The following is a 22,287-nucleotide window of genomic DNA, read 5'->3' as shown; positions in this document are numbered from 1 at the left end:
CCATTGGTTAGTGCATCGTTTGTAGTCATTTGAGCAAGAAACCCCATCCTTTGTGCCTTATTAGTTTCAGTTACGAGCAAAAAATTGGCAGGAGCCCAACCTCAAGTTGTCCGCTCGACCTCAAGTAAAAACGAGGAAAATATTGTTATTCGTTAGTGCTTCGTTTGTGCACGAAACGCCATCGTTTGTGCTAAATTTGTTCCGGACATATAAACGAAAAACTGGTAGGGGGCGGGGAGCGAAGTTCACGCTGGCCCCCCAACTTCAAGCACAAACGATGAATGTAGTGCCGTTCGTTAATGCATCGTGTGTGCTCGAAATCCCATCGTTTGAGCTTCATTAGTTCCTGATTTATAAACCAAAAATTGAAAGCAGAGTTGGAAACTGTATACAATTTTTTCCCATTTCTTTCGAAATAAAATGTTTGCATTTCTCCGACATGTGAAGCACAAATGATATGCTTAATGCTATTGGTTAGTGCATCGTTTGTGCTCATTTTTGCACAAAAACCCATCGTTCTGCAGTATTAGTTTCGAAGATTTGAGCAAAATACTAGTAGGGAGCCAGCGCCAACTTGCCCCCCCCCCGTCCCCGACATAAAGTAAAAACGACGAAACTAGTGTCATTCGTTAGTGCATCGTTTGTGCTCGTTTGTGCTTCAATAGTTCCTGACTTATAAACCAAAGTGAAAACAGTTGAAAACTCAATACAAGTTTTCCCAATTTCTTTCGAAATAAAATGCTTCCATTTCTCCGACATGTGAAGCACAAATGATGTGATTAGTGCCATTGGTTAGTGCATCGTTTGTGCACGTTTGTGCTTTATTAGTTTCGGAGATTTCAGCAAAATACTGGTAGGGAGCCAGCGTGAACTTGGTCCCCCGACCTCAAGTAAAAAAGAAGAAACTAGTGTCATTATTTGGTACATCGTTTGTGCTCGTTTGCGTATCAAACTCCATCGTTTGTGCTTCAATAGTTCCTGACTTATAAGCCAGAAACTGAAAACAGAATTGGAGACTGCTTACAGATTTTTGCTTTTTCTCTTGAAATAAAATGTTTGTATTCCTCCCACATTTGAAGCATAAATGATGGGATTAGTGCCATTGGTTAGTGCATCGTTTGTACTCATTTGTGCAAGTAACCCCATCGTTTGATTATTATTAGTTTCAATTATGAGCTAAAAATTGGTAGGAGGCCGACGTCAAATTGTCCGCCCGACCTCAAGTAAAAACGAGGAAAATATTGTTATTCGTTAGTGCATCGTTTGTTCAGGATATATAAAGGAAAAACTGGTAGGGGGTGGGCGCAAGTTCAGGCTGGCCCCCCGACTTCAAGCACAAATAATAAATGTAGTGCCGTTCGTTAGTACATCGCTTGTGCCATTTTCTTCTCGAAACCCAGTCGTTTTTGTTTCAATAGTTCTCGACTAATAAGCCGAAAAGTAAAACAGAGTTGGAAACTGGATACAAATTATCGCTACTTCTTTCGAATAAACTGCTTGCATTTCTCCTACATATGAAGACCAAACGATGTGATTAGTGCCATTGATTAGTTCATTGTTTGTGCTCATTTGTGAACGAAACACCATACTTTGTGCGTTATTATTTTCAGAGTTATGAGAGAAAATTTGGTAGGAGACCAATGTGATCTTGTCCGCCCAATCTCAAGTAAAAAGAACGAAAATATAGTCATTCGTTAGTCCTTTGTTTGTGCTCGTTTGTGCACGAAACCCCATCGTTAGTGCTTTATTAATTACGGAGATATAACCGAGAAACTGGTAGGGTGCCAAGTTCACGCTGGCTCCCTACCAGTTTTTTGCTCAAATCTCCGAAACTAATAACGCGCAGACGCTGTGGTTTCGTGCAGAAACAAGCAGGAACAATGCACTAACCAATGGCACTAGTCCCAATGTGCTTCACATGTGGGAGGAATGCAAACATTTTATTTCAGAAGAAAACGCTAAAAATTGTATCCAGGTTTCAAGTTTGTTTTCAGTTTTTTGCTTATAAGTCAGGAACTATTGAAGCACAAACGAGCACAAACGATGCACTAACCAACGACACTAGTTTCGTCGTTTTTATTTGAGGTCGGTGGGCCAAGTTCACGCTGACTCCCTACCAGTTTTTCGCTCAAATCTCCAGAACTAATAACGCAAAAATGATGGGGTTTCGTGCACAAACGAGCACAAACAATGCACTAACCTACGGCATTAGTCCCATCGTTTGTGCTTCACATGCGAGAGAAATGCAAGCTTTTTATTTCGAAAATTTGTATCGAGTTTCCAAGTCTGTTTTCAGTTTTTGGCTTATAAGTCAGGAACTATTGAAGCAGAAACGATGGGGTTTGATCAGTGCCGGTCTGGAGCAATCACGGGCCCTCGGCTAAAGTTGGTTGTGGATCGAGAAACTTTTCACAGCGTATGTTCGGTACTTACAACAATGATTAAAGGTTTGTTTGTGAAAAGAAAGTTTCTGAAGTATTTTAAATCTATCTATGTTACAATAAATGACAAGGTAAAAGATACTTAAGCAATATAACGTAGATATAAATAATGATATACGTTTCGGCGTCAGTTCAGCATCGTACTATATGATGTAATGAGGCTATGAGTGAAATAAAGAGAAGTGTGTTGATATGGCAAAATTATGCGAAACCCATATAGTTATAAACATTTTTTTTATTATTCTATGGGAACTAGTAACAAATATTTAACGTGTATTACAACATTTATATGACCACATAATTGTAAAAAGAAGAAAATATTGGTATGCACTAACAAAGTGAAGCTTATTCTAGTTTTATATTAATACAAACAGGCAAATTATTGATTACTACTAATAAATGATTACAATATCATAAAGCACATAATTGTGAAATTGAAAATGACTCAGACACACATAGGAATTACAAAGAATCAGAAACATATCAATACATTAATTTTCTTTCAAAACTTCGCTTGTCACCGCAATTTCATCAATGACTTTATTTTTGTCCAAATTTATAAACAAGTCTCTCTTAACATTCATCAACATTAAAGGAGATAGTAATAAAGAATATCTGAGTCTGTTTTTTACAATTTTCAATTTCGAAAAAACTCGTTCACAAGTCACCTGAGTGGATGGAATGGTCATTATATATTTAAACACAGTGTTTAAATTACTAAATAATCCAGACCGTGACGATAGTTCACAGAGAATGGGAAATGCACATGAGAGACATGATTCATTTCCCTTTAGTACCACATTGAGTTTCAGACTTTTTATCTTCAGATTCTTCTTCAGATGTCGCACTTTCATCTGAATCGCTATCACGTCATTACTTGTAATTTTCACAAATTTACACACTTCTTTCTCTTCTGGTTCTTCAGAGTTGTCACTAAAATCTGCACTCAAATTACTATACTAGCTTGCAAACTGTTTCAGTTCTAACAACAACTGATATTCACGTTTGCTAATTGAGAAACAGTTTGCAAGCAGTCATCTGGAAAATCTTCTACCTCAACTGCAACTATATCCTCGTACCTTTTTGGGTCTGACCAGGAACAATGAAGCAGTAGAGTCTTATTGGGTACAAATCGTTCTTCTATACTTTTACTTGCACATTCGAGAATGTTAAAGTATAGTGCTTTGTATTTCTGGTCATGTGACAAATTTCTAGCCTCGTCAGAAACTTGTTCACAAGGCATTTTCTTCACACCTTGGGAATTCTTTTTTCTGGAAAATCACTTTATATATCAATTTCCCCATTCCTAAAATAAGCTTTGATGTCTTTAACCAGGGATTTACATTTGTCATGCAGTCTTTTAAAATTTTTGTCACCTCTTTTTCTTCTAATTTCGTTTAATAATGCGTCTACCGACTGCCAGGCCTTTGCATAGTCTAAAGACTTGCCTTGAGAAAGATAGACACAGAAGAAGTAACTGAAAATATGTCTAGCATGACTACAGCTAGAAACAAATTTTCGAATTTGCACCACTGTCTTAGAAGGGAACGCACTGTAAATTTTGTTTTGCAATCGAAATTGCCTGTTGACATACTTATCTAACAATACTGACAATAATGTAACGAATTTAGAAGATTCAACATTATCATAATGTAAATCTATTATGGATGATAGAGCTTTGTGCTTGCTCGACCACCTAGTAGCACCTATTTTTTTTTTTTTTTTTTTTTTTTTTTAATCGATGTAGCTTGCCTACCAAGAATGATGTTTCTTTGTAAATTTCTCACAAACGATCATTCTCTTGTATGAATTGCTTAAAAAGCAAGCGGATTCTTCCATAAGCCCGAATAAATGTTCTGCTTGGAGGCACTTTACAGTAGAATCTGCTATAACTAAATTGAGAACGTGTCCCATGCAATGAGTGTGGGCTATATGATTTCTGGGTTTACCTTCTTCAAATGTGCTTGAAGACCATTGTAGCACCCTTTCATACATAACCTGTACAACATAACGAACACAAACGGCTACTTGGTCCATCACTGCTATATCTTGAGTGGTATCTATCATGACACTATATATTATGCTGTCTTTTAAATCTTTAATAATCATATTTTGCGCCAAGGATCCTATTACTCTTATTATCTTATTTATGAAAGCTTTAGACAGGAAAGTAATCAGAGATCCTCTTCCAACTTGAGTCAATCTCTTTTTCCCTTCTTTTTTTCTTTTCAAATCAGCAGCTCTTTTTTTCTTACTATTCTCAATACACGGATTTACATGGGTTCGCAACATGACATCGTATTCCGCAATAAGTAAGACTAATTCTAGAAAATTGCCATGATTTCCCTCGTTTTCGAGAGAGAATGACGCTTCTTCATTGCCCCTGTAAACAAGCCCTTGTCTACCAATAAAAAGTATAATATCTATAAGACGTTGTATTAAAAAAAAAAAAAAAAAAAAAAAAAAAAGTTTAGTAAACTATTTCACTCTTTTCTGTCGGGAATTAATACAATGTTAATGTTAGAGAATTTTAGGAAAACCTGTGAAAAAAAAAAAATTGTCACAAAGGAAACTGCGGCAACTATAAAGTCCGAAGGGAAATAGTATAACAGATAAATAGTTTTCGGTACTGTATCTAGGTAATGTTATTAGAAAAGGTACCGTATGAACTGTGAACTGAAAATTAAAGGTAGATAGGAAAAAATGTCATTATATCCAACTTACTTATTTAATATTTTGGAGGCCCCTATAGCTTGTTATGTGTAAATCTGGTACTGGCTGATTTTTAAATGGTTTTCAAGCATTACATTAAACTATGTTGTTGTGTTTTAAAATTATCAGTAGTTAATTCTGTTTTTGCATTCTAAACATCTGATAATTAAGTTTTTTAAGTTTTAAATATTTATTTTCCTATTCGTCCGGGCCCTCCCAAAGGCTCTAGGGCCCTTTGGGCCCTCGGCGATCGCCGAGCAGCCGACCTAGCCAGACCGGCACTGGGTTTGATGCACAAACGATGCATGGGCGTCATTTAGAGAGAGCAGGAGGGGAAAATTGCCCCACCTCCCAAGAGTTTGAGGAATACATATACTTTAATCGATTATCTACTAATATACTAATACAAAGCGCGGAAGTCTTAGGTCGGTGGTGCTCTTGCCCCCCCAAGCGAAGTCCAAAATGGCGCCCCTGAAACGATGCACTGACGAACGACACTAGTTCCGTCGCTTTACTTGAGGTCGGGGGGGGGGGGGGCAAGTTCACACTTGCTCCCTACTAGTTTTCCGCTCAAATCTCTGAAACTAATTACGCATAAATGATGGGGTTTCATATACAAATGAACACAAATGATGCACTAACCAATGGCACTAATCGCATCGTTTGTGCTTCACACGTGGGAAGAATGCAAACATTTTATTTCAAAAGAAAATGTGAAAATTTGTATCCAGGTTAGATGTTTGTTTTCAGTTTTTGGCTTATAAGTCAGGAACTATTGAAGCACAAACGATGGTGTTTGATGCATAAACGAGCACAAACGATGCACTAACGAATGAGACTAGTTTCGTCGTTTTTAATTGAGGTCGTCAGGCCAAGTTCACGCTGGCTCCCTACTAGTTTTTCACTCAAATCTCCGGAACTAATAACGCACAAACAATGGGGTCTCGTGCACAAACGAGCACGAACGATGCAGTAACCAATTGCGCTTGTCTCATCGTTTTTGCTTCACATGCGGGAGAAATGGAAGCATTTTATTTCGAAAGAAATTGGGAAAATTTGTATCCAGTTTTCAACTCTGTTTTCGGTTTTTGGCTTATAAGTCAGGAACTATTGAAGGACAAACGATGGGGTTTGATGCACAAACGGAGCACTAATGAATGACACTACATTCATCATTTGTGCTTGAGGTCGGGGGGCCAGCGTGAGCTTGATCCCCTTACCAGTTTTTCTGTTGTATCTCTGGAACTGATAAAGCACAAATTATGGGGTCTCATGCACAAACGAATACAAAGATGCACTAACGAATGACACTATTTTCATCGTTTGTGCCTGAAGTCGGGTGCCAGCGTGAACTTGGCCCCCTACCAGTTTTTCGCTTATATTTCCGGAACTAATAAAGCACAAACGACGGGGTTTTGTGCACAAACGAGCACAAACGAAGCACTAACCAATGACACTAATCTCATCGTTTGTGCTTCAGGTCAGGGGCCAAGTCCACGCACCTTGACTTCGCTGATTTTCAAGGAGACATGTTTGCTTAAGTCAGTTTTGTAGGTTCTGTAATACATTTTACAACTACAGTGTTTATTCACTGTTATTCCTAATTTATTTAATTCGGTTGTTAAATTCTTTATCTGGGAGCCATTAATTTATGAAGACTTGCGATGTTCATGTTTACACAGCTCCGCTCGCATAACTATTAGTTTCAGGCATTAACTGAAACAGTAACACGGTCAGTGATATCGCAACAGAACAAACTTAACAAAGTATAGCATTGTTAGATTGAAGTAGTATCGAACACGTTAGTTGTAGTAAAATTCTTGTTCGTTGTGAATAGAATACTCAACAAACAAAACTTTTATTGTATTATAAAACTAATAATTTGTGATTTCATATATGAAGATAAGAAAGTAGCTTATTCTTAAGAATTATGCCCCAAAGAGTAGCGTATCGCCCAATTTGAAATTTCGGTAGCGAGGGTACTTTAAAAAAAAAAAAAAATCCGCCACTTGTAGTCAAATCTGGCAACACTAAGTACTCCGCCACTTGTGGTCCAATCTGGCAACACTAAGTACCGTGAATATATTGATATAAGCATGAACGGAGATATAGGATGGCTTCGAGATGGAATTCTGTAGCTCTGAGGAGAAGGTAGACCTTCATGTGACTCTACGAAATCATCGTGGATACTAAGGTTCAACAATAAGTGTCATTAAGTTTTATGTTAAAATTGATTCTTATCTGCCTCGATTTTTCTCGGAAGTAGTACTGACTCATCATAATAATATGCGTAAATGCGTGAAGCATACTTTCGTTCAATTAATTGCGTACCAAAACAGACGGGAGATGGCAGCGCTATGAGTTAAAACAATGGATGCATAATAAAAGCGACTATAACACGGAGGAAATATCTTGCTTTTGCAAGATGACTATTTTTGGCATTGTCCTATATAACTAGGCATTGTTTCCTGATCATAATTCTAAGCATTACGAGATATCTGTTCCTCACGCACAGCTCGCATAAATAAGGTGAACTTCCTGCAACGTGATTCAAAGATGTTTTAATTTTTGCTTGCTTTATTAGTTCACATTTCTTGAACTTAATTACTCGACAGAACGGTGTACTTTCTTTTCACTTTACGTTTCCCGTTCTGTTAATATAGTCTGTCAATATGGTTTGTAACGAAGCGAAGTTCTGCACAGGAAGGAAGACCCTTTTATTATTGTTTTTGTATTTATTGTTCAGTGCCCCCAAATTAATTATCTACAGGCCCACGTATTATAGGAGGAAGCGATCCGAAGTACGTGACCTAATAATCGGCTAAATTAAAAGAGAAAATTAGTATGCATACAGGCCACTATTAAAAAAAAAAAAAAAAAACTCATTTCTGCTATAAGAGGATCGAACATGAAATAGCTATGCAGAAATTGGCCTCGAAATTGCTTTAACTCAAAGGAGCAGTGTGCGAATTACGAATTTTAACTAGGCCGATGGCTAAGGAACACGCAGGTTTATCGTAGCAGAAGGTTTCCCATTGAATTCCATCCTGTACCAAGACAACACACTCTTGAGAGTGATATATAACGATAACTTACGTACAAATAGGTATATGTTGACATGGGCAACAGTCCGTATCGTATGATATCATTTTTCTTTATGGCCAGACCTGGGCATTTAGCTTGTTAAAATTTTGTGGCCAGACATGTATAAACGTATTTTTCTAGATAGTCTGATATAATACTAAAGAAGACATTCATAGTGGACGTACCTTCAATTATAAAGAAATAATTTTGTAAAAATAAAAAGGTAAATGTAGAAAATCTTCGGAAAATACATCAATTTAAATATATTTTGTCTTGAGTGTTATCATTGAACATTTACTGACAAAGGAACATCTTATATTGATAGTAGCATTGCCCAATCAAACACCTCAGAATCGATAGAAGAATGAAGGAAAATGAGAAATCCAAAGTTTTATGGGCCGACATCCAGAAACACAGGAGATACAAAGATGCCAAGATAGCTATGCAGAAGATACACTGACACAAAAAGAACTTCAAAATGATTAAAGTAATGAAAATGGCATTTACACAACAATAGAGTAAGCAAACGTACACACGGACATGCTCAAGAACATCATATGTAATGCAGTGTTGCCAACTGAGCACAAAATGAAGTTTTGTTAAATGGCACGGAACACAAATTACAACATCTAGCAAATCTAAGGTAATAGTATACAACAGTGCCTCATGATCTGTGCGCGTGGATACTTCCTACTGTTGCACTACGTATAAAAATGATTTTATTACATTTAGAAGTAGTAAGAAGCATCCACGTGCACGTGACATGCGATATGTGTTTCAAATCCCCCACATATACTCATACACTACGTACAAGGGCACATTATTATTCTTCGCATACCATAAAACACAACGAAACGCAACGCAAACCGACGTACATTTTATTTTATATTACTCAGTAATTAAATGAAAGTCGCATTTTTACCTCATTTTCAAGTTCCTATATCCTCAATGAATAATCCTTAAAAGACTGCACTTCGTGAGTCCTCGCTAAATGATGAGGCACTCTCGTATACTATATCCAAATCTAATTACAAGTAGAACCATACCTGTGAAGTCGTGATGTACAGTGTTGCCAACGTTTGAGGATAGACCTACATGAATCTTGCTGTGTTGCTTATATGCTGTGTATTGGAACTATGCTGACATCTTCCTTTGGCAAAAATGTTTCGATACTGTGCTTCGTCCGTTATTTTTGTACTTCAGTGATTATATTTTTGTTTGTGGTCTCATATTTTGGTTTCAACTAGTTTGAATCATGAACTGTATGTACTCTTCTACATCCGAGATGACCATGGTCACAATATATTACTGTAGAAATACACAAATATTAATTCTCAAATGTATGATTACAGCCTTTGTTCTATTTTGAAACATTTAAATTGAAATACTATATTTTTTAAAAATTGCAATTAAATATTTTAAATAATTTTAAGTTGGCGAATTGTCTGCTTACTAAGAACATCTACTGGGATCAAGTAGGCAGATAGGCAACACAGATCGAGACACCTATTAGCCAGTGACGAATCTAGAAGATAAAAAGTGGGGGGCAGGGCACTCAGAATCCAGACTATGATAGGTTTATCATAAGTTTACTATAAATTTTCAAAATATATATATATATAATAGCTTCAATTACCTTTGACACTCAAAACGGTGAAAGGGGCTTCGGGTTAGACCCGCCCCTGCTGACTATTTACTATTAAGAATTAGGCTGAAGTACAGACTGAGACGCTTCCCTTTTAAAATTAATTTATTTTGTGAAAGTTGCCCACTTGTCAATGGCAGATGGTGGATCAAAATACACTGGGTTTACTGTATATTAGTGTCGACCCGAGATTACGATATTCATGAGAGTGAAGTGTCCCCCACTCCTACACGTTTTAGACATCTGAACATTTTTTTTTTTTTTTTTTTTAAGCCGAACGATATTCTATTCGGTAATCTGTCGCTGTTGTTCCGTCCAGCGTTGTGTAGCTTTCGACAATGATCCGTTTGTTCACCACTTTTCGTCTTGAATTTCTAACAAGCAAGTGATACCATTTGGAAATATACATTGTATATTGCATTACACACACACACATACTTACATACATACACCTATTTATACACATACCATCTGGCTGTGAAAATTTTCATTTCTTTTGAAAGTAGGGATATAGTATATCTTATCTTCAGAAGGGCGATTTCCTTCTCATCCCCTCGATAATTCGCAACTCAAACCCACTCAAACATTTTTTTTTTTTTAAAGGCCGGAAAGATTGGATGCAGTACGACATAATAGGATGACTTGCCACTTTCAAATGGTTTGTATTGGGACTACTCAATTCAGTGGCGTATTTAGAATTTTGTTTCAGGGGGGCTGTGCACAACACGTGAATAAGCATTTATATTCTTCTCCTTTTCCCCCTTTAAAATCCAAACACACTTGGGTGTCATGGGGGAAGCAGGGATGGGGGCAACTGCTCACCTGAGTTTGAGAATTAAATATATTTTAATCGATTGTCTATTAATATACTAGGAAAAAACGTGAAATTCGTATGTCGGTGAAGGACCTTACCCTTCCAGGTAAATCTGAAAGGGTATCCTGAATCGCGCCTGCAAACACACGTTGGATAGTTTTGGTGTTACTGACGACGGCCGACTTGAATCACAACTAACAACAGTCGAAAGTATGACAGGAGAAACGAAAGAAAGTAACAACTAAGAAAAAGAAACAGAAGAGTAGAATGGACGAAAGAAAGAAAGAAAAAAATAACACAGTACTTATATGGAATGAATTTGACAAATACAGTATTATTTCTGTACAAAGAGCATAAGAAAATGGAAAGTCTATAAAATTCTAAGAAATGGTAAGAAGAAAAAAATGAAATGAAATCTTTAAGTTTAACGTCCCACGGTTAGGCTAAAGGAGACGGTGATAATGAGAAATGAGTGAAATGAAGAAAGTGGGAGGAAACAGGAGAACCCCGGGAAAACCCACGAGCACGGTGTTTGTCCATACTAAGTCCACACGGCGCGAGCTGGGATCGAACCAGGGACCCCAAGCACCGGAGGTGAACGCTCTACCACTGAGCCACCGCGCCCCCGAAATGGTAAGAAGAATTATTGTTGTACTTGGAATGGACTAACAAGTTTATTTCGAGGGGGATGCTTGATCCCGATAACCCTCTTAATAACGCCAGTGACTCTATTCCATTATCAAACATTACTTTCGAAAAACGTGTGATTTGCTATGCTTTTTTTTCTTTCCAATTTATCTTCCTTAAAATTACTCATGAGACGAAACGAAACAGAGCTCTCAAAGTAATAAACACGATACATTTTTCCGAGATGAGACAACTTCCAAGTCTTGACGTATTATCAAAATTTTACATGGTCTGCAAATGTAAGTCTCTTTTCATTCATGTTCCTTTATTCATGAAATAAAGAAAGAAAGAAAAAAGCATATTTAATAATGAGAAACAAAGTCCTGTATTTCAATATATGAATAAAATATTTTAATATCTTTCCATCAAGGTCATATATTTATGTAAGAACCGGAAACATATAGAAAAAAAAATACACGAAAAGATTTAATCAACTTTTCTCAATGAGGAAAGTGAAAATATAAAAGGAAGAAAAACAATATTATTGTTCCTGTGCAATTAAAATTTAAAACAAAAGAGAGAAAAAACATTATTGCTTCATGTATTATTAGTTTTGTTTGAAAAGATAATAATAATAATAATAATAATAATAATAATAATAATAATAATAATAATAATAATAATAATAATAATACGAAACAACAACTTAAATAGGGCCTGGATTACAAAATTAACGTGAGTTGGCGTCATGGTCCCAGTTCGCGTTTAGTGTTCTGATGGCTCCCTGTTCGTGACGTCATGTGGAGGGACTTTTGTTCATCATGATGTACACCTCCCAACTAGCGTAATTGCGTATGCAGTATGTCACTTGTTCTCTTGAACGATACTTGCTGTAGACCTACCCAAAGATGTTATAAAATAGAGGATCTGCTCATATGTATCTTCATCCTCTTAACTGAATGAAGCCAAAAAGCAAGCTAGCATTGGCACGTCTGATTGGCTATTCTCGTTTCCGCCATATATGTTGATCTCAAAACATTGTGATCTTAGATTTGTATTATACAATGGTTACATACTGCACGTATGGGTATACAAATTGGAGTTAGAAGAAATTACCCGGAATAACCTTTCATAGGTAAGAAAATCACCAATCATAGGATACGTATGGCTGTGACGTATGACTTCAGATTTTGTGTTATGGATAGATCCTCTATTTTATAACATCCTTGGCGATACTTCTACGTGACGTCACTGGCCGCAAAGTAGCTATCCTAGGAAAAATGAGAGCAGAAAGGCTGAATCGAGAGTCCCTTCCATGATCGCATTCTACAAGTGCTACAACCAAGGATGGCTACACAACAGTTTCACACATAGTTGCCAGCAAATCACGAAAATTTCTCACCAGACGAGGACGCAAAACGTACCAGAATTTCGCTACAGAGGAGAATGCTCTGGAAGACGATTGTCACATTGAATGCCTATTACGTACCGTGACTCCTCTCGCAAGGAATGTATTAACACCAATGTTGTAAACGTTTTTCTCAGGGAATTGTGGTTGTCATTGGGTACTGTTACAAGGGTAAGTTCGAGCTATGTGAAGGTGAATGTGGATACCTTCATCAATCCATCATGACTTCAATCTATCGATAAAACATCTCTCGTTTGTACAGAGCCAACAAAAACCAGCTCATCCAGAGAGCAAATATCCACTCATCTCATCGGGTGTTTGCATGACATGAAGAACAAAACGGGAATCTATGTTATTTTTTAAATGACATTCCTATCAATATCCCTAATCACTGCCTACGGATAACCTGCATAAAGGAATGGGGAGGAATTCCTATATCTGTGCTCCAACGTAGTGCGTTGCAGTGGAAATTGCGATGTCGTGCAATATTTCACATTGCTGGAGGTCCAATAGAGTACCATCAGTGGTGGTGGGCGAAGTTTCTCGAAAGGTAAGTACCCTTGAAAGTAAGTCCCAGGGGTGTAGCCAGCAGGTTCGTGTAGGGGGGGCCAGTCGTTTTTGAGGGGGGGCAGCTACAATGTACAAAGCCAAAAAAAAGTGTTGCTGCTAGTGTTTTTTAGGTCTGAAAGAAAGGAAAATGTTGGTTTTCTTCTGGAAAATTAAAAACACTATTTTAGCTTATTATTATTATTATTATTATTATTATTATTATTATTATTATTATTATTATTATTATTATTATTATTATTATTATTATTATTATTATTATTATTTTTATTATTATCCATAAAATATATTCAAGATAGTTTTTATTATGCTTAATCAAGAACTACTGCCCGGGACCAAACGCTATACTTTTGTGCATAACTATAATGGTAACCAAGAAAGTTCTGTCCCTTTTCGTGGAGGTCTGTGTTCAATTGGACCTCACATCGTGAGTTGAATGCGAGTGGAGATAAGGCGAACGTCAGTTGTTGCTGTGGGTATATCCAACATACTACCTGGTTGTGGCAATTCAGACACACCGTGAACTTGCGTAAAGACAGAGGGAACATGGGACATCCATAGAGCGTCATAAGAGCATGTATGCTGAACGAGTTCAAATGGAGGTCAAACGCCGCTGTAGCGGGACAGAAGATATGCCAGGCCTTTGGTGAGGGTGTCGTGACGACGCGGACATTGCAGCGATGGTTTAACAAGTTTAAGGAGGATGACGAAACACCCGAAAACACCACGTGCCAGAAGACCAACACATGTACAAAGAGGAACTGGGACCAGTTAGTGTGTGGAGAAACCATTCGGCAGCACATCCGTCCACTTGTGAAGCACTACAAGTTGGGTCGATGGGTCTCTCATATTTTGACTCCGGGCCAGAAGGCAACGCGGCAGTCGCCTGTGTTTATTTACTGTTTCTGGACAGGGCGTTGACATGTGATAAAAAGTGTGTCCTATACGAAGCTCCACGGCGCCGCCATCATTGGTTAGCATCCCATGAACCGATTTCAAAACAGCTGAAATCAGTACTGTACCAGAATAAGGTCCTTCTGTGTGTTTGGTGCATCGTGTATCGGGAACTGCTACCAGCTGGTCAGTGTATCAATGCAACTGTGTAGTGTCAGCAGTTGAGCTGTGCTCAACAAAAACTCAAAACTCTGGAGCCATCGCTTCTGAATTGCACATGAGTCCTCGTTTACGGGACAACGCTAAGTCCCACGTGGCTAAGATGACTCAGGACACCATTTTCTGCCTTGGATGGGAAACAATATTACAACTACTATATTCCCCGGGTATTGCACCATCCGATTATCACCTGTTCCGTTCTTTGAACAATCACCTTAGAGGACTCCAGTTCAAATCCCTAGTAAAAGTCCAAAATGCACCTGATACTTTGTTCGTTTCACGGCCCACCAAGTTCTACCGCGATGGATTCCATGGCCTTCCAGAACGTTTTCAGAAGGTCTTCGATGCTGATGGGGACTATTTTTGATCTTCCAGGTTAGGTGACATATCAATGTTCGAAGGTGGTGGGTGAAAAAGCAACAAAACTTTTCTTGGTTACCTTTATATTTAAATTTAAGTCCTTGTATACAGAACCTATCTACACAAGATTGATTTTCTTTGAAATTTCACTTAATTTCTTTATGGTTTCCTGTCAAAAATATTTATTATTCGTGACTTAAAAAACATAATTATTTTATTACACTGAGTAGAAATAAAAGAGAGAGGGAATGAAATCCAAATTGAATAAAAGCATTGTTTCTCGCCACATTTTCCATCATCTATGTCTTTTAAAACACTTGTTAAAGCATATAAAAATATACTGTACTTACAAATCAGTTTAATACCTTTGTTTTATGGCTGTATTTGTAGTACCTTGTTAAAACGTTTGTCTTCAAACTGTCAAATATAAATCGCAGTAAATTGTGTAACTGCTGTCACAAAAAAAGTATCCTATTTTTCGATCGGTATAAGGAAGAAATACTATACTATTTTTCGATCGGCAGGGAAAAAAACAATATTTCTCCTTACTATTTTACCATAAATTATTAATTGTCAATAAACTTTGTTACTTTTAAATGAATGAAGCGAGATAATTTTACTATGATGTTTTAAAAGCTGGTCATTTGGGGGGGGGGCAGGAAGCCATTTGGGGGGCCCGGCCCCGATGGGCCCCCCTTGGCTACACCCCTGGTAAGTCCCATATATTAACTGAACAATAATCTGTAATATAAAAATATAATCCCAAATTCTTAAATAAGATCATTAAAAATGTTGCAGTATCGCAAACTTAATACTAATAATAATTACTGTTAGATAAGAAAATACGAAGTTACCGTATGGTATTTATAATGCATATAGTGACTTCAATGTTATTAATGGACTACTTGTCTTTCTTAATTACAGTTTATTGATCATTAAGCCTACATATAATTATCATATTCTATAAAAGAAACACTTTCTGTCTACAAACAAAAGCATAACAAAAAAAAAAGGAAGGTTCCTCCGCTTCAAGGCACAATTACAAAGTTCACAAACAAAGTAATAAATGTTTTCACTATCAGCACATGCAACATGTGCTCACCCTCGACAACTGTAGCATTGGACCCAATCCTCCTGAAAGCATTAGCCGCAAATAATACACAGTGACAGTATTTGTGCCTTCTTTCTCATCATCATTATTTTGGGCGAATTGAAGTTTCTTCTTCGGAGACATAATTTTCGAGACTGCTTCCCCGGAAAATCCCTTCAGATACCTCCTTTTGTATGTTTTTCTGCTTTCTTTCATCTCTCTCTTCCATCATTGTTTTATAAAAAATGAATGTAAGAACTTTGGTCATTTCGTTTTCTTTTCACGTTATCGGTTTTCTTGTTTTGTAGATGACGGACGAGATTTTTCTCTATGACACCTTGAAATGTTTTGGAAGTAAAAGGTGCAGCAAGGTCAACAGGATAAGAGTCCTTAAATGATGCACTTTTTCTGTCACTGTCATGGTAGACGAAATCCAAAATGTGAAAATGTTCTTGTTTAAAGGGTATATTTCCCTACATTTAAATCTTGATTTTAGTAAATATAATGAATTTTTACAGAAGACGGTACCAACTAATTCTCACTTATCATTTTCAGTTATTTTGAACCCCAGTTTTCCATATTTGTTCATCCATACTTCGAATGTTGCATTGAATGCAGTGTTAAATAACTTCTTGATTAATCAACCCGAAGGCTGGAGCTTGTGCGAGTTCTGAAGAGACAAGCTTAGATATAAACATAATGATCATTTGCATCTCTTTGTGAGTACTATGGCTATCCAAGATGAGAAGAACTGGACTTCGTTCTGATGAATTCATTCTATCGACGAATGCCTTAAACCATTTCAGAAAACCTGACACTGAGATCCATCCACTTTCGTGAGCACAAAAGATGCTCTTATCTGGCGAGTCTTTTGTCAAGAGAAAATCTATTCCAATTCGGAGATACCTTACAAAAAGGAAAGACATAAATTGATCTTCTGCTGTATTTATGTAAAGCAGAGAGAAAACATTTCTTCCACGTTCACCCGGTTGAGGTTGGTTACTTACTTTTCTCCCTTTTAAGGGCAAAACTTCCGAATTATTTGAATGCACAACCCTAATACCAGTTTCATCACAATTAAAAATTCAGGATCGAAGAAAAGAATGTGTATTCACTAGTTGTTCCAGTATGATCAAGAGTGTATCCATTTGCTTCTTGTTGACTTTTTGGACTCTCTTCATACTTGTTACTTAAGCACAGTGAAAAAGAAATTTGAAATGTAATGATTCCGCAATAAAACTTTTTTCTTATAACCTTTGTTTTGTTGAACTGATGACCTAACTGAAAATGTTTTGCCAGATCGTAGGCTCGAGTTTAATAGTTCAGTGTTGTTACCCGTACCGGTAATAAGAAATTGTCAAATTGTCAGATATTTCCAGTCCCGTACTGGGATACTAACGAGGGCGGTGGACAAGTCTACTAAAAGGGGCGCCCATACAAACGGGAATCCATATATATATGGTTGCCATCATTTTATATCAAAATCAGAAAGAAAATTGTTTTGGTAACGTACATAACTAAACTATGAAAACTTCGAAATCATCTTTACAGGAGAAAAACTTTTTAGTTGTTGTAGTAGCATTTTGTCAAACAAAATGAAGCTAAATATATCAACAACTTAATATATAGCTGTATAACCTATGGACACAGGAGGTTCAATGCCACGTTCACAAGAGCTCTCCATTGTATTTTGTCCTTAGCTAAACTGGGTCCAGTTTCTACTTTATTTTCCTATCTCTGCGAGATTGATCTTAATATTGTCCTCCCATCTGCCTCTCCTTCTTCTTAATGGTCGTTTTCCTATTTGGGTTTCCAGTTAAAACTTTGAAAGCGTTTCTATTTTTTTTTCCATTCTGGCTAATGACCTGCCCATTTGAGCCTCCTAGACTTGATAACCCTAACAATATTTGGTAAACGGTATAAATTATGTACTTCCTCGGTATGAAGTTTCCGCCATTCTTCATTCCCGTTCCTCCTGTAGTCCGAATATTTGTCTCAGAATCTTTTCAAATATTTTTAGCCTGCGTTTTTTCCTCAGGGTCAGTGACCATGTTTCGCAATTATACAGCACAACAGGCATGATTATAATTTTCTATATTTTAAACTTCAAATTCCTCAACAGATTTCGCAACGACAAACGATTTTAAACTGAATAATAACGCGAAATCCCTGCTTTCAATCGACATCAAATTTCTTCGTGATTATGGTTTTGGTCTGTTAATAATGATCCTAGATATTTGAAAGTATCCTCTTTGTCGAAAGTATTATTTGGTATTTTAACACATACATAAAACATAGTATTACGATCCCGACAAACATCCTGAACCCTAGTGCACTCTGAACTTTCTGAAACCGAGAATCTGTTCGGCATTTCAATCTGGCTCTCCTCTAATTTCTTTAAACTAAACCGCTCCATTTTCAGATATCGAATATTTCCTTTATTCAATGATAGTCTCCCTCTTATTAACGCTGCTATCAGGTGGTTATCAGTATCACAATCAGCCCCTCTGAACAACCAAATATCAGTTGTGCTAAACTGTTTTCTTCTATCTACTAAAACGTAATCAATTTGGTTATGTGTTTTTCCATCTGGTGAAGTCCAAGTATATTTCTGAATGTCGCGATGTGGGAATTTTGTAATCTTCACGATAAGGTTTTTAGATGTTGAAAGTTCACAAGTCTAACGCCGTTTTCACAACTTTCTTTATGCAGACTTTTATTCCCTATAATTGGTTTGAAAATACCATCTCGTTCTACCTTCGCATTGAAATCTCCTAATAGAAATTTCATATGATATTATGGGAGTTTATCAAATACCTGTTCTGTTCCTTCGTAAAAACTGTCTTTTATATCATCATTTTCATTTTCTGTTGGGGCATGTATATTCAAAACAATATCACCGCCCCTTAACAGAAGTAAAGGAAATCTATTAACAAATTTAACCCATATAACTGCTGATATTATTCGTTTGTGAACGAAAAATCCTAGTTGGTAATTTTTAATTCCTTCCCCGTAAAGGAACGTAAAATTTCCGGACGTCACAGTTCCATTTCCTTTCCATCTAACTTCCTGATATCCTACTAGTCCATCCTCTTTTTTATAACTCATTCGTTACAAATTTTAACGCGCCTGCGATATAGAGACTTCGTATATTCCATGTTCCAAATCTCATGTCCATTTTACTTTGGTTAAATCTTGCCAAGTTATCAGTCCTAATCCGAGGAGTCTGTGAATGTATTTGAACAAAGTAGATAGGGGTCACTTGGGGGCGTTTTTTTTCCTACTGCGCATGCGCAAACAAACTGCTCCGGTTCCTGTTCCGACTCCCTGTTCCATTACCGACCTGTTCCGGTTCCTCCGGAGCAGATATTACATAAGATTCGTTCCCTTTTATGAGCACTTTACGAACACATAGCAGATTGATAACACATAGCAGGGGTGTACTCGTTCCCTTTTATGAGCACTTTGAACATAGCAGATTGATAACACAGCAGAGCATGGAGACTACGAACACATAGCAGAGCAGATAACTCGTTCCAACCCTTATTTTAACATAGCCGAAATTACACTGAGACTACGAACACATAGCAAAGCACATATTACATAAGATTCATTCCCTTTATGAACACTTTACGAACACATAGCAGATCGATAACACATAAGACTATATAACATAGCAGGGGTGTACTCGTTTTCCACCCCTTATTTAAACATAGCAGAAATTACATAAGACTATGTAACATAGCAAATAATAATGGGGTGTAGTCGTTCCCTTTATCACGTGATCGTCCTCCATTTTGTATTCAAGATGGAGACCAAATTTTTGACCTACTGCGCATATGTGCAAAACTGTTCCGATTCCGCCGGAGCAGATTATAGCAACATAATAGAGCAGAGATTAACAAAATAACAACACACACACACACACAGCTGACCGCAGACTGTTCCAGTTCAGGAGCAGATTACGGCTATGCGCAGAAACATAAAATAAGACATAACACCCCCGTTCTCTTTTACGAGAATAAAAAAATAACAACACACACACACACACTTGATTGCTTATGCGCAGTAAAATTAAATTTCCAATTAATTGCACATTGCACGCATGCGCAGAAAAAATACAGTCACATAACAAACTGTTCCAGTTGCAGTGCCAGTTCCAGTTCAGGAGCCGATTACGCAACTGTTTCGATTCATGTTACGACTCCCCCGAAGCAGACTATGACCTATTTTTCATCCCCTAAATAACATAGTATACACACACACACACTTGGTTGCGTATGCCAAATCCGATTTAGTACAAATAACACGCATGCGCAGAAACATTTACATTTCCGATTGGGGGTTGCCGACCATGCTGATTACGAATACCACACTTCTTTTACCTGGGTCTTATAGTTTATGTGGGATACGTCGTTTGTATGACACTTAAAACCTAATAACTCAAAAACTGAGCCACATATTGAGGTCGTGTTTCCACATTTAGTAATTGGTCATCAACTACTACAAGTTCCAAAATAATGACCATCGAGGTCAAAGGTCAACATACTTAAAACCTAATAACTCGAAAACGGAGCCAAATATTGAGATGCTGTTTCCAAATCTAGTAATTGGTCATCAGGTACTACAAGTTCCAAACTACTGACCATCGAGGTCAAAGGTCAAACTCAAAAACAAAACAACATATCGAGGTGCTGTTTCCACATTTAGTATTTGGTCATCAACTAGTACAAGTTCCAAAATAATGACCATCGAGGTCAAAGGTCAAAACTCGAAAACGGAGCCACATACTCAGGTGCTGTTTCCACATTTAGCAATTGGTCATCCGGTACCACAAGTTCCAAAATAGTGGCCATCGAGGTCAAAGGTCAACATACTTAAAACCTAATTACTCGAAAATGGACCCACATATTGAGGTGCTGTTTCCACATTTAGCAATTGGTCATCAGGTACTACAAGTTCCAAAATAATGCCCATCGAGGTCAAAGGTCAAAACTCGAAAACGGAGCCACATACTCAAGTGCTGTTTCCACATTGAGTAATAGGTCATCAGGTACCACAAGTTCCAAAATAGTGGCCATCGAGGTCAAAGGTAAACATACTTAAAACCCAATTTCTCGAAAACGAAGCAACGTATTGAGGCGGTGTTTCCACATCTAGTAATTGGTCATCAGGTACTACATGTCCGAAAATTAGTGGTCATCGAGGTCAAAGTTCAAAATACATAAAACCTAATATCTGGAAAACGGAGCCACATACTCAGGTGCTGTTTCCACAATGAGTAATAGGTCATCAGGTACCACAAGTTCCAAAATAGTGGCCATCGAGGTCAAAGGTCAACATACTTAAAACCTAATAACTCTTAAATGGATCCACATATTGAGGTGCTGTTTCCACATCTAGTAATTGGTCATCAGGTACTACATGTCCGAAAATTAGTGGTCATCGAGGTCAAAGGTCAAAATACATAAAACCTAATATCTGGAAAACGGAGCCACATACTCAGGTGCTGTTTCCACATTGAGTAATAGGTCATCAGGTACCACAAGTTCCAAAATAGTGGCCATCGAGGTCAAAGGTCAACATACTTAAAACCTAATAACTCTTAAATGGATCCACATATTGAGGTGCTGTTTCCAAATCTAGTAACTGGTCATCAACTACTACAAGTTCAAAAATCATGACCATCGAGGTCAAAGGTCAACATACTTAAAACCAAATAACATGAAAACTGAGCCAAATATCGAAGTGGTGTTTCCTCATCTAGTAATTGGTCATCAGGTACTACATGTTCCAAAATAATGATCATCGAGGTCAAAGGTCAACGTACTTAAAACCTAATAACACGAAAACTGAGCCACATATTGAGATGCTGTTTCCACATTTAGTAATTGGTCATCAACCACTGCAAGTTCCAAAAATAATGAACGCCCAATGAACCAATGAACGCGAATAACTCTTAAACAGAGCAACGTTTTGAGGTGTTGTTTCCAAATCTAGTAATACGTCATCAACTAGTACAAGTTCCAAAATAATGACCATCGAGGTCAAAGGTCAAAACTCGAAAACGGAGCCAAATATCGAAGTGGTGTTTCCACATTTAGTAATTGGTCATCAGGTACTATATGTTCCAAAATAATGATCATCGAGGTCAAAGATCAAGAAACCACATATTGAGATAACGTTTCCTCATTTAGTAAATTTGTGTGATCTATTCAATTTTGTACAAAGCAGAAAAAAAGTGAAGAAGGAATAAATTTGAGAACATAATTTTAACTGGCGCAGAATTTCTGTACCTTTTTGGGCTATTCAAAAGAAAGCAAAGATATGCCATATTAACTAGCTGAGAATTATTTAAGCAAAACGAAGAAAGCGAACATGGGCCATTTTACTCAAATTTGGATGGAGTATTTATATTTGTATGAA

General features: G+C 37.2%; 1 long non-coding RNA gene across 1 annotated transcript in view; it reads right to left on the bottom strand.

Moving 5' to 3' along the window:
- The window catches only part of LOC145685755 (uncharacterized), a 67,236-nt gene that overhangs the window by 22,459 nt on the left and 22,490 nt on the right, over nt 1–22,287 (bottom strand). The window contains exon 2 of the long non-coding RNA XR_014131482.1: nt 9,284–9,545. This is a non-coding gene — a long non-coding RNA (uncharacterized LOC145685755). The remainder of the gene's footprint in view (nt 1–9,283; nt 9,546–22,287) is intronic.

The sequence above is a fragment of the Thermobia domestica genome, chromosome 5, assembly GCF_964235325.1.
Source record: "Thermobia domestica chromosome 5, izTheDome1.hap1.1, whole genome shotgun sequence".
Classification (NCBI taxonomy): domain Eukaryota; kingdom Metazoa; phylum Arthropoda; class Insecta; order Zygentoma; family Lepismatidae; genus Thermobia; species Thermobia domestica.
The sequence above is the reverse complement of the archived record's forward strand: the minus strand, read 5'-3'. Positions and strand labels throughout refer to the sequence as shown.